This window comes from Haliotis rufescens, unplaced genomic scaffold (assembly GCF_023055435.1).
Source record: "Haliotis rufescens isolate VD_foot unplaced genomic scaffold, xgHalRufe1.0.p SCAF_4, whole genome shotgun sequence".
In the NCBI taxonomy this organism is placed as follows: Eukaryota; Metazoa; Mollusca; class Gastropoda; order Lepetellida; family Haliotidae; genus Haliotis; species Haliotis rufescens.
In genome coordinates this window covers 47,524,402-47,537,540 of record NW_025964112.1, presented here as the reverse complement: position 1 = coordinate 47,537,540, position 13,139 = coordinate 47,524,402, and positions in this window count along the sequence as shown.

The following is a 13,139-nucleotide window of genomic DNA, read 5'->3' as shown; positions in this document are numbered from 1 at the left end:
GGCATTGGTATGGCAAGTACAACAGAAAACACACAACGATCAGCATGTTCACAACGTGGTCCTATTTGTAGATGTTCATTTGCATTGGAAATCTGTACCACATTCGCATAGTTGTACTAACACTACACCCAGAATGCGTGCTGTCTTTCTCTGGTAGATAACTCTCACACAATAAATGCAAATTCACCGAGTTTGACTCATACGACCCGTTTGAGTCGCTTCTTTCTTGACCAGGAATCACCACTCACACTTCTGCGCATATTCACTTAAGGTATATGTGGAAGCAAATGCTATTCCACTGTCGGGGCGGTCGGGTAGCCTAGTGGTTTAAGCGTCTGCTCGTCACGCAGAAGACCCGGGTTCGCCGTGATATTGCTGGAATATTGCTAAAAGCGGCGTAAAACCGTCCTCACTCACTCCTATCCCGGTCAAAATAACGTTAAAAATGTATGAATGCATAGATGTAACGATGTAATGATAGAATGGATTTTATTGATATCGCATTGCCACCAGGCAAAAAACAACGTCTTTTTAAATCGTGAGACACATCCCACGTTAGGTGCTGTGTATTCGTCCATCAAGGATCTAAAAGTCAGCTTATCTGATTGTGCAAGTGTTAAAGTATTCATGCAACAGAGCGGGATAAATTAAACAAACGAACCATTTGAATGTCCACATGTGGACGGATACACACTCATTTGTCTACATACATAAAAAAACACACCAGTCATGTGGAAAATCATACACGCTGGTGTGCAATATCAAATAACACATTTTCCACCTATGTTCTGTGTGTAAATGATGCACATTGAATGCTAATTTTAAATCTTCCCTCAATCACTCACTCCAAAATAAGTAATTCCACCATGATCTATTCCTCGCGTCAGATCTGTCACCGAATAACCATAAGTCATTTACCGCTTTATTTTCTCTATGAATAGACTTTATGTACCTATGTTCATGAGACCTAAAAAACACACTAAGTGGACATAACTATCACCTACAAATTGTACTCATTCATAATGCATTGTCGAGGCATGATTTCCAGGCCTATCGGCCCTTACCAAGAGATTTCATCAAAGGTGTTATGACCTGGTGTTTTGTGATGGTAAAGATTCACAGACATACTGTCTGTTTGGTTAATGTATTTACATCACGCATGTGTTATATGTATAGTCTGCTTTGCTGTAGACCAGACACGCCGAGAGATTGATGACATTATACTTCATACTCAATAATGACGTACGATCTCTTAACATAATCCCACATGGCGTCACCCAAATGAAATAATGAAATCACATAACGCTTATGGGGTATTCTCTATTTTGAGAAGTGTCAATCTGAATTGAATACCGCTTCATTATTCAGAGCTCAAAACGAAACCCCGTTTATCCAGACGGTACCGTTCCCAGTGAAATCGCCAGATTGTCACCTTTCTGGATTAACGAATCATGGGCACGGTGTAGTGTACCCTGGTAAATATGTAGAAGTCGCGACAATAATCACCCATATGGCGGGTTTCCAAATTAACGGTGTCCGGTTTAATGGGGTTTCATTGTTTACGAATAAGAACTACTGACCATCCATGGAATTTTATTCTTAAATGCTAAAACTCAATGTATGAGTAAAGCACATGCCTATATTCCTTAAACAATTGTAAGAGATGTATGTCAGTTAGCATACACCGATCCCCCCTTTTAATAGAGTATTTTCATTGTCAGGGAAACACTAATGACATATACAGATGGCTGAGGTCGATCCAAGAATCCATTCAAAATTGTATATCTATCATAAACGGAGCATACACCAATGCTCCTAAAGCACTGACGATCAAATTAATGTTTCCAAAATGTAAAACAACCCAACAATGGTTATCCCTGATAGATCACTCAATGGCAGCTGTGACACCAGGTGTTCTTGCACGAGAACGACACGTGTGAAGGTCAAGGCCATTACCTAGACGTAGACGTACATTGACCGGACTAAAATCCGTTTTACTCAAACACTCAATGTCACTAGTACAACCAACGCCCTCTGCGCTGCAATGCCTAGCTCTCTATCCAGAAGTATGAACTCCTGTGAAGACGTTGTCATTAATATACAGCGTTCATAGTAATAAGCCAGTGGTGTATTTACGACGTGACAAAACAATCAAAGTCAATTTGAGGTTATGTGTTTTGACATAAACCTTTTTGTTGACACGGGTTCTGCGTGTTTATTGTTTCTCACGAATCTGATGCCCGGGGATTTCCTTAAATATGTTTTGATCAATGGGTTTTCCCCGCGGTCAAAACTGTTGAGATATCATACCTACAAGAAGCACTTGAATATTCCTTTTAGCATATTTCCACGATGCGATTTATTTTTATACGGTAGTAAATGTTATAGCCACGATGAAAAGGATTACCAGTAATTATCATGTTTTAAGTACCATCATGTACTAAAACACGATTATGTATATCCTCATCAATGTCCCAGTAGTCAACGATTTGTTTAGATTTTTAAGGAATATCGTCTCAAAGACTTGTCAATTCCTAAAATATTTGAGTTGTTATTTGACTCATATAAGCGTATAAGTGCTGTACAAGAATAAGGACTTATAAAATATTATATTATCCAGTAAAATTGTTATTTAAATACAAGTATAAGAAATTGTTTGACATCCATTGTAAGAATAAAACGTCAGCACCACAAAATAACCAGTCTCGACTAACCAACGAGACAGGCAAAATGCAAACTAGCGAAGAACATTATGTGAATAGATTACTGGTGAGGTGAAATTGGGTTTAACGTCGCGTCCAAGATTATTGCACTTATATAGCGACGTGCATGCACGTGTATGTGTGTGTGTGGCTGCTTGTACTAGTCCGGACTGATGCCGATTTATAGTGCTAGCTCACTGAGATACCATGCCGCAGTTTAACATGAATACCCCACTCAGACACAGTATACTGACTCCGAGCCGACCAGTCCTTGTTTTAGCCCCTTAATGCCGAGCGCCAGACAGGGTAACAACAAGTACAATCTTTTAACGTCTTTTTGTATGACGCGGCCCGGGATCGAACCCCGGACCTTCCGCTCTCCGGGCGGACGCTCTACCACAAGACCACGGAGGCGGTCGAATAGATTACTGAAAATCAGTAATGATACCAGGTGTCCGTGAAAAGGGTACGCATCTCATGCCCTACCGGGGGTAGCACTCGAGAGTGACACAATTTGCATAGGAAGGTAAGTGTTTTCAGTTGCCTGGCGCCGAATTTCAGTACTCCTGCTGTAGAGTAAAACAATGTCATAAATATCTATGCACAAATATTGAGGAGCGTTCTTTTCACATATTTACTGTTTGTATTAGAAAAAAGTCAACAATTTAATCATGTTTCACACATTATGCACATGCATGCTGCATGCACAGAATCGCTAGCACCAGACAACATGATCTGATATCAAATAACGTGACAGCTTTCTGAATGATGCATTTCAACATCGTAACTTCAGCGATCAACCTTTGAGGTCACTTAAGCTTAGGTCCATGCCCGAAGGCCATGCTTGTTCGTCAGCTTTAAACAACGTGCCTTAAGCATTTGTGAGACAAGAGAACACATTCATAATGCATTAAAGAGGGAGAAAAAACATTTATATGAACAAAACGGTGACTAAAACATTATCAAACTAATGTTTAATTCATTTTGTAAAAAACAGAATAAATGCTTTTGATATATCCACATATACTTTCAGCCTTTGTGACATAAGTGAAAAAATGCATTATGCAAGAGGTAAAAACATTCATATGAATAGAGAAACAAGTATAGGATGTTGAGCTTGTTGAAAGTAATTTAGAAACATCTGCTTATGATATAGTCGGAATCCTACAATGAACTCTCAATTTGTTTTAATTATAGAAGTGGTTTTGTCGCTTTTACATCAAATAAACATAAAAACCCATGATATACATTCACACGTCACTCTGGTCATTACTTTGTACTATGAAATTGCGACCCCATGTTACTTAAAACGCCATGTGCACGTCACCTTTTGCGAGATACTCATTTGATATGATGCATTGCCATCGAAAAACCATTTCTTCTTTGTTTCATTTTTACCGACCATCCACCATTGGTGTATACTTTCTTTTGCCCAGCAGTTTATAGCAAAATATGATCATATTTTATTTCTAAAAAGAGAGTGTTCAAAGTTTTTGAGAGAGACAAATTTATGTACATGCAACCATAATCCCTTCGTCGCCACGAACATCGATAGCTTAAGAAGGCCTGGAGACAGTTCACCGTCAGAATTAATCCCCTGTGTCATATCAGGCGCCCCCATTGACACATAGTTGGCATAAATCTGGAAGAAATAATCGCTATTAAAATTTGGAGTGCTTTTTAAGATTAATTGGAAAATAGCTGAAGTACGTCCGCTTTGTCAAATATACAGTTAATGACAAATCTGATTAGAGTTACGAACATAAATGGAGTTCATATTTGGTCAAGAATAACTAAACCCGGTTCAAATGGGTAATGTGGAAATGTTTCTATATTTTCCAGCTTAAATTGTGTATATCAGTACTAACGAAGTCGTTTCCCGTGTTAACCTAGTAGTTATGACTCACCAGGTTAAAAATATGCATATATGATATTTAACACATGTTGTTTATGATTTGTAAACACGTGAACGTGGTGGATACGATTTAGCATATAACCTGTGAAAACCCTCTTCAAGAATTATCAGATGAGTATTCTTCAAAGTCAGTCCACTGTGAGTCTGACTTGAATCGGTAAAATTACAACTGAGTTGATGGAGGGAGACTGATTCTCAGAACAGAAGAGAACTTTAATACTCCCATGCCCAGTCATCTGTATAATTAGTACAGTGGATACTTACATATTTCATAATAATGGCGTGAGTGTTTCTATTGTTGATTAGATCCATACAAAACGTGAAAATGTTAGCCGATTTGATCGGCTTGCAATAATTTTGCAGTTATGAACCATTTGTATAATGTGATTTATTTTATTATATGTTTTCATAAATACGCACATCATCAACATCGTTCAATGTTGGAAACGTTTGTCTTCGGAATTCACGAAGTACAGTTTGTACCATTATGTTTTGATAATGTTACTGCCCAGGTGCATATAAGCTCGTTGTAGCAATACTTCAAGTGCAGATATGTCTAAAGCACATGAAACACACATAACAGGTGTTGGGGCTGATGAACTCATGTACAACTTTAAAGAAAGTAAATGAGAATATTGCTGAAGAAACTTTCAGAACTGTGCTTAGAAACCAATGTTTAGATAGATATAAATATGGCATATATGATGGATTCTTCTTTACCCTTTAATGCAACGACGAAAGCCAACACACATCCGAGATATACGAAGATACAGCCTGCTAAATAAACTATACCTTTGTCAGAACACCATACACCAGCATTCTCATTCAGACATCTCATTTTCGCAAGTTTTCGATTTATTTTGGGGCAGCTGATAACAGTAAGTTTAAATTTCAATGATGTCTGCAGTGTATCTTGTTACTGATGTGAGACGATCAATGAACCCAACTCGAGATAGGATTTCTCTGCATCCTCTAAATCATAACTAAAATAGACTATGTGTACAATTCCGACCGCATAATTAGCATGTGTTTATGGATCACTATCAAAAAGTGATGATACCAGGTGTTCGCGAAAAGGCGAGCTTACCCTGCACCAACAGTGACCCTGTCACAAACACACACAAAGGCAAGTAAATTGGTGAAATACAAATACCGTATAACACAATACTACTGTGTATGCTCTAGGAATATACTTATATGAACGCATACCTTATGAATTGGTAGTTTAATTGTAATTCAGGGTTTTGTGGCTTCTATTTACACAATCATATTGTAATTTTAAGCACGTGTCTATTTGAAAATATCATAAATCAGATTTGACATCAAACATAAACTTTCCTTATGAAAGGAATGACGTAGAACAATTACACAACAACAATACAAATCGAAGTGTGCTTGAGAAGAGAAAAAGAATGTACAGTTTCAAACGCCACATGCCCTTGAGCAAATTAGTAGAAGGTTTTACCCGACTGTAAAATACAAATAAAAATAATAAAAATTGAATGATTTGATCAGAAGAAACATACCCCTGTTTTATGTTCTATTCAAAAGCACACTATTTGATGGTCTATACATGCGTTATTCGTGTTCATTCACACGAGCTAATCGTGATGGCGAAGTATTCATTATATTCAGGTGCGTAAACATTCAAAGCCGAACACGTCTGACTCCTCATCCGGGTATCAACACATTGGAGAGAATACGCACACCCTTTCGCGAACACCTGGTATGATTACAATTTGATAGTGATTCGTACACACGTGCTCATTATAAAGTCAGAACCGTACGATGGACTCTGCTTTTAGCAAAGATTTCTTATGACAATGGAAAGTGTTTTGTCGCATTTATTTTCAAACCTCAACGAACATACTACAAGTTATATTTCGTTTGCATAAATGTATTTTACCTCTTTACATGTATTTGTTACCGTAATATGCTCCATTGGGTACTTTTGTACCTCCACAATGGAGGTAACACTGTTTATTTAACACTGTTTATGAACTGGTGAATTCATATGACGTTTGTTTTTAACCTTCAACGATTGATAGTAAATTGTCGCTGTCAGTGTGTGGACTGTGAATGTGCAAAGTAGACGTATGATGATTTATTTGGATACATATATATATCTGAAGAATACGGATTAACAGAAAGGGCTATAGCATTTTATATCCTTTGGCAAATGTGCACTAGTAGAGTTTAGGCATATTGGTATCTTATCTACCGCGTGTGTTTGAAGTCCCTGTGAAGCATTTGTTGTGATTTACTGCATATCTGACAAGCAGCACTGGGCCTGGGAGAAATCACAGTCTTTCACAAACCTGTCCCAATGTTTTAACAGCAACGCTGATTTTAGGGCGGGCGTTTTTATTGGGCATATTATTGCCATGATTGATCGCGAAGAGTTGGCTATCTGCACCACTGGGGAGGGCGCCTGTTGCCGTCCAAGTAGGAGGAGATTATAGCGTGGGTGGTGGGTGGTGGGTGAAGTCGCCGGGTGGTGTTGGTGTTCGGGTGGCTCACGGCGCACTTGGCGTGATGCAGTTGACCTTTGACCGTCGCATTGCTGGGTGGTGCTGTGCGTGTTGCTCCTTTGTAGTAGGTGATGGAAAGGTGGTTTAAGAGCGGGCAGTTTTTTGTTGTGGAATATGGTTGTTTTTATTTGAGCGAGTGGATGGTTGGTTCGATTGTGGTTTGTGATTGCTGTTGTTTTGGTTGGTGTTGTTGGTTAGAAGGGTGATGGGTAGTTGGTTGGTGGGGATTATGGATTTGTTGACCAGCGTTGTTGTGTTGATTGGTGTTGTTGGTTTGAAGATGGGTGGTAGCTGGTGGGTGGGAATTATGGATTTGTTGACCAGCGTTGTTGTGTTGATTGGTGTTGTTGGTTTGAAGATGGGTGGTAGCTGGTGGGTGGGGTATTGTGAATTTGTTGACCAGCGTTGTTGCGTTGATTGGTGTTGTTGGTTTGAAGGTCGACAGCTTGTGGGTGGTTATGTGTGTAAGCGGTGGACTCAGCCGGGGCGGGTGTTTATTACAAGCGTTGATATGATTGTTGGTGTGGAGAAACGTTTTGTTTGAGTGAAAGTGATTTACTGGTTATGTATCTAGGTGATGGATGGGACCGTAGCCATAGTTTGTGGCCACTGTCCAGTTGTTTGTGCTGTGCTGTGTTGGAGCTTTTCTGAGACCTTATTTGCAAGAGATGGTAAGACTAAATGGTATTTGTGGATGCAGAATTTACTTTGTCACATAATAAGACAACGTATATGGATGTAACACTGAACTTGGGGTGCCATACAGATGATGGGACACCGTTCATAGGGTACCAGTGACATGAGGTGACCTCGTACATGAGATACATACACTTGGTTCCGTGGGTTGGTTGCCAGGTGATGCCACCTTACAAGATACGTCAGAAACATAATGTGACATAGTCCATTCCTTGGACGCCAGACATAAGGTGTGACATAGAGGTCCAACTCAAGGTTTGCTTCCGTCCATAGGGTGCCAATCGGCCGAAACAGATTCCATTGGGCGTAAAAGACAAAATGCTGGTGGACATTATATGAATGAATCACTGAATAGCACTGATGACACCACGTGTTGGCAACAATGGTAAGAATGTCCTGCTCTACCGGTAGACATGTCGTAGAGGTACATGGTCGCGTACGGTGTATCTCAAATGTACACAGTGCCAGCAGTGCCTTATTCGTACCCTACACTGTGGTATATAATGTGTGTAGGAATGTCACACACACACACACACACACACACACACACACACGCACGCACGCACGCACGCACGCACGCACGCACGCACGCACGCACGCACGCACGCACGCACGCACGCACGCACGCACGCACGCACGCACGCACACACACACACACACACACACACACACACACACACACTGGTGTAATACGTGTCACACACGTACCCTTTTGTCTGAGACGGACTCTATAGTGTAATACATTGCATAAACGTACCCTGTGGTGTTATTCAGTTTATAAACGTATTCTATGGTCGATACATGTTATAGGCGTATTCTATGTCGCAAAACATGTCATAAACGTATTGTATGTTGTAACACATGACATAGACGTACTCTTTGTTTGGAAGACATGTCACGGACGTACATACGCCGATTTGTAAAGGTGTGTCATGTTCGTAAAGTGCAGTGCACATATATGCGTTACACTAGCTCTAATTAAGACATCTCAAGTATTTTTCCAGAATCGTATTTATAATCTGAGTCTACTAGATGGAGCCGATGAAGCTTCTAGATAGAGCCGACGTAACCCGACAAAGTGGCATATCTGTGTCGGGAAGGCGACGACATTTTCAGCAAAAACAATATCTACAGTATGTCTATTCGGAAACCTTCAGAGACAATATTTCATTAACGTGGCACATCAATTTCGTATGAAAAGAATAAATTATAATCCTTCAGCATTTGGTACTGTATATACTGGAATTAAAGGGTGACACGAGGATTACCGCATTATCTGTAATGAACGTTTGCGTTAAACGTCCCTTCGAAATAATTAACATATATCCACATAAACAAGGAGTGAAACCTTTGTAGGGGCGCCGTGTCCACGTTTTGAGATCCATTGAAATAGGCCAGTGGATAATGTAGTTGCTCGTGACGTCAAGGTCCGTTTTCAGTTCTCGACGAATATTTGGCTTTCAGCGGCCTAAAACAATAATTAATGATATGGTTCAATTTTCGTTTGGATTATTCGTGATTAATGTGCATATGCAATATAATTTAAGTGCAATTATCAACTATCTTTGCAAATTGGCGTGGCATCGCAAACTGACGGCGTGAGAATTTGCTCATAATATTAACGACTCATGGTGTGTCTGGTCCATACTCGATTGTAACAGTCATATAGCTTGAATATGTCGGTATTCATGACGTAGGGTGTAATACGGTATCCAACTTCTACTCAATAAAATGTCGAGTTGAAGACGGCAATACCAGATTCAGAGAAATCCCATCCCTTTGGAGATTTCTATCCAGAAACGTTTAGTATGTGCAAAGAGCGGGATTACCGGGTCTGGACAAAAACAGACCCATACCAAACGGTGCGAGCGCCAGACGACACGCTAGATTAAATTGGCGGGAGCAGACGACAGTCGAAGCAGACGACTTTATGAACGGGTCCGCCGCTGACACAGGATGCGTTGAGAAGCATAAAACGAACACCACACACTTTGCAAGCTTTATTGCCCAAGTCTCAACCTTTGTTTGATAATTATGAGTGATAAGAAGCGTTTGATGTGCTAGTTTCTACGAATGGTCTTCTTTTCGTAGCATCTTCTGAACCCGCTGCGAGTGAAACTGCCCGAGAACGATTATCGTTATACGCCTGTCGACTGCCCGACAACTTAGCTGTGAAGTAAGCTATTTAGGGACGGGATCCCTGGAAGAAGGGCCGGAGACAAAGATAAGAGTGGGGACCTCTGTGACCAGGGAGTCACATGGATAATGTCCTGTCTTTGAAGTATCCAAGGTTAAAGTCAAAGAAAAGAATTAACATACTTTGCTCAACAGGTGGACGAACTTGAATACCTTGAAATATTCTTTAAAGGAATCCATGATTTGGGAGAGTAACGCTATGACTCATTGTACTGGCGTAAAAATGAAATCAGCAATTTCAGAATTTCGCCGTTAAATATTTCTAAATACTTGATAGGGATACGGATATATTTCATAATATTTACACACACACACGCGAACGCACACACACACACGAACGCACACACACATACACTCACACACACACACTCGCACGCTCACACACACGTGCACAATTATATATGTCTTCCCAGTAATCAAGGTGTGCATAAATGAACAACAGGAACATCATTATTAAAACGTGGTTAGTAAAATAAAAAACTGCCGACCAAAAGAAGGTTTACACTTGAAACTTCACACTTCACTCTGCTCATTACTATGTACTGTGAAATTGCGACTACCATCTTCCTTGATGCATCATGAGCACGTCACCTGTTGCAAGATACTCATCGATATCGCCTAACTATCCGTATCAAATACACAACCATCGAAAAAACATTTCTTGTTTTTTTGTATTTTAGCCACCATCAAACATGCGTGTGTACTTTCGTTTGCCCGGCACTTTGGTTCAAATATCCTTAATGAATTTACTAGTGATATCATATTCCATTGTTGACGTAAGATGACAAATATTTTATTTATTGCTTTTGAAGACCTTTTGCAACATTCCCGCATTATCAAAGTACCATGAACTTTGATACGTCATTCTCAGTCAAAGGTGCCGTTAACATGTCGTGGAACGTAGTATCTTCTCGATACACTTAATGCTCTATGAGCGGGTCGACTTTACAGAAGTACAGTACTGTTAACCATCCTTTTACTGTTATTCGAGTGGGCTACAAAACCCCCGAGCCCCTTTGACCATGTTTATGTCATAAACCTAGGAGGCACATTTCCTCGTCTGATATACACATGCACCGCAGACTTGAAACAACTGCTTATTTACTTTTATGTTTGTGCAGTTTGTAAACTGTCCAAGGCCAGCTAAGTATGTAAAGCTAGGTACGTTTCGGCGCAGGATGGAAACAATAAATGACTTTTATCGGAAATAATCTTTGCTCTTAGTATGGCTTCAAGTATATACTAAAATATCTTTCAGTAGAATTTTAGTTGAAGTAATCAGCTTTTGAGTGTACCTGATGATACCAAAAATCATGACCTATAATAGTTATAATGCGTTACTAATTATCACAGATTCTTTCAAATAGTGTTATATTCAATAAGTTCGTTTTATACATTATATTTTTTTATTACTTATATGACCATATTGTTAATATTTTGTAAGTACTCAACAATTAATTACTCTGACCTTTGTGCTTTTGTGAGGTTGGCCATTACAAGAATTTCTTTAATTCTCTTCATGTATTCGATGTGTATTCATAATTGCTACCATAGTATCAATTCAATGTTATGTTCGTCGCCTTTTAAGATTGCATCAATTTTATTGTAACAGATATGGACGTTGGTTTCTGTTGCGAAACGTTCACGTTCAATATGTGCAATGACATCATGCTCGAATATGTTTGTGTCTGCTGATTCCATCAACGTCTTGAAATATTCCCCATATACAACTTCTTCATCTGTATTAATTCAAACTTCTTAAGGACGTTTGGGGGCGGTCGGGTAGCCTAGTGGTTAAAGCTTTCGCTCGTCACGCCGAAGACCCGGGTTCGATTCCCGACATGGGTACAATTTCTGGTGTCCCTCGCCGTGATAGTGCTGGAATATTGCTAAAAGCGGCGCATAACCATACTCACTCACTCTTAAGGACGTTTAAAACTGAAAAGTTGAAGGCGTGAGATGACAGTAAGGAAGAGAGATCGGATGAAGCTACACGTTTCTTTCTTGGTACATTAGTCATAGATTTAGTTTAGATGCTAAGTTGGCTATACCTCTTTAGGTAGCAGACACATTTGCGAAAGTCTGCAGCAACATCAAAGTGGGAATGACCATTACTGCAACCTACTGTGAAAATATTAACCTTTCCTTAAGAAAACTTATGCTGCGATCCGGTAATTAGGTATCTACGTTTGAGGGTTTTGCAGTCTGAAGTACCATCTTCTGAAGAGCCGAATGGACACTCAAATACTAAACTTTTATATTCCTACCCAGTAAGTAGACATTTCTTAATGAGCGATGACTCATACATCGTGGTCAAATCGGCAAAGACATCTGACCTCCTAACTTACAGACAGCGTAAAAACTTCAGAGAAACCTAAATGGTGGTTTCATATCGCAACATATAGTTAGAAGTCCGTACACTCCGATGTCGTAAAGCCGTCATGGAACGTCGGCAACATATGTTCTGTCACTTCAAGCGATGCTTCTCCTGCCAACGCTATGCACAAGGATGACCATGGTGCCCCTGACCCGGACCGTGTGATTGACTAGGCAAGTGTGTGCGATATGTATAATACTTAATTCAGAAGGAAACTACATGGTATGACAGACTCCACTTGTGTGTGACGGGTTTACAACTTGCGTAATGTGTCTGGTATCAGGAAGGATGATCAACCATGATGAATGGCTGTGCAGGGATGGAATTCCTGTGTGTTCATGTTTCAATATCATCCTAAATATATCCCTACCAAATCCAGCATCGTCGTCATACAGCAACCCTTATTAACACGAACTTATATACACCGTGAAAAAACCCTATATATTTTCATATACAAAACATTTTGTAAAATACTTCATTAATTTTCTCACGAAATACATTTGTTTTTATTTACATAGTGATACATTCGTGTTGAAATGTAGATAAAAAAACGAAGTATCTTATTACATTGTTCATGACAATAATTATTTGGTCTTTGAAAGGCATTTAGAAGTGATACACATGAACCTAATGAAGGAGTAAGGATAGACTCTGAAACGTTGTGTTCCTCATAATAAAGAAGTTGACATCCATACATTCTCTGTCTTATGCTGATGAAGGAG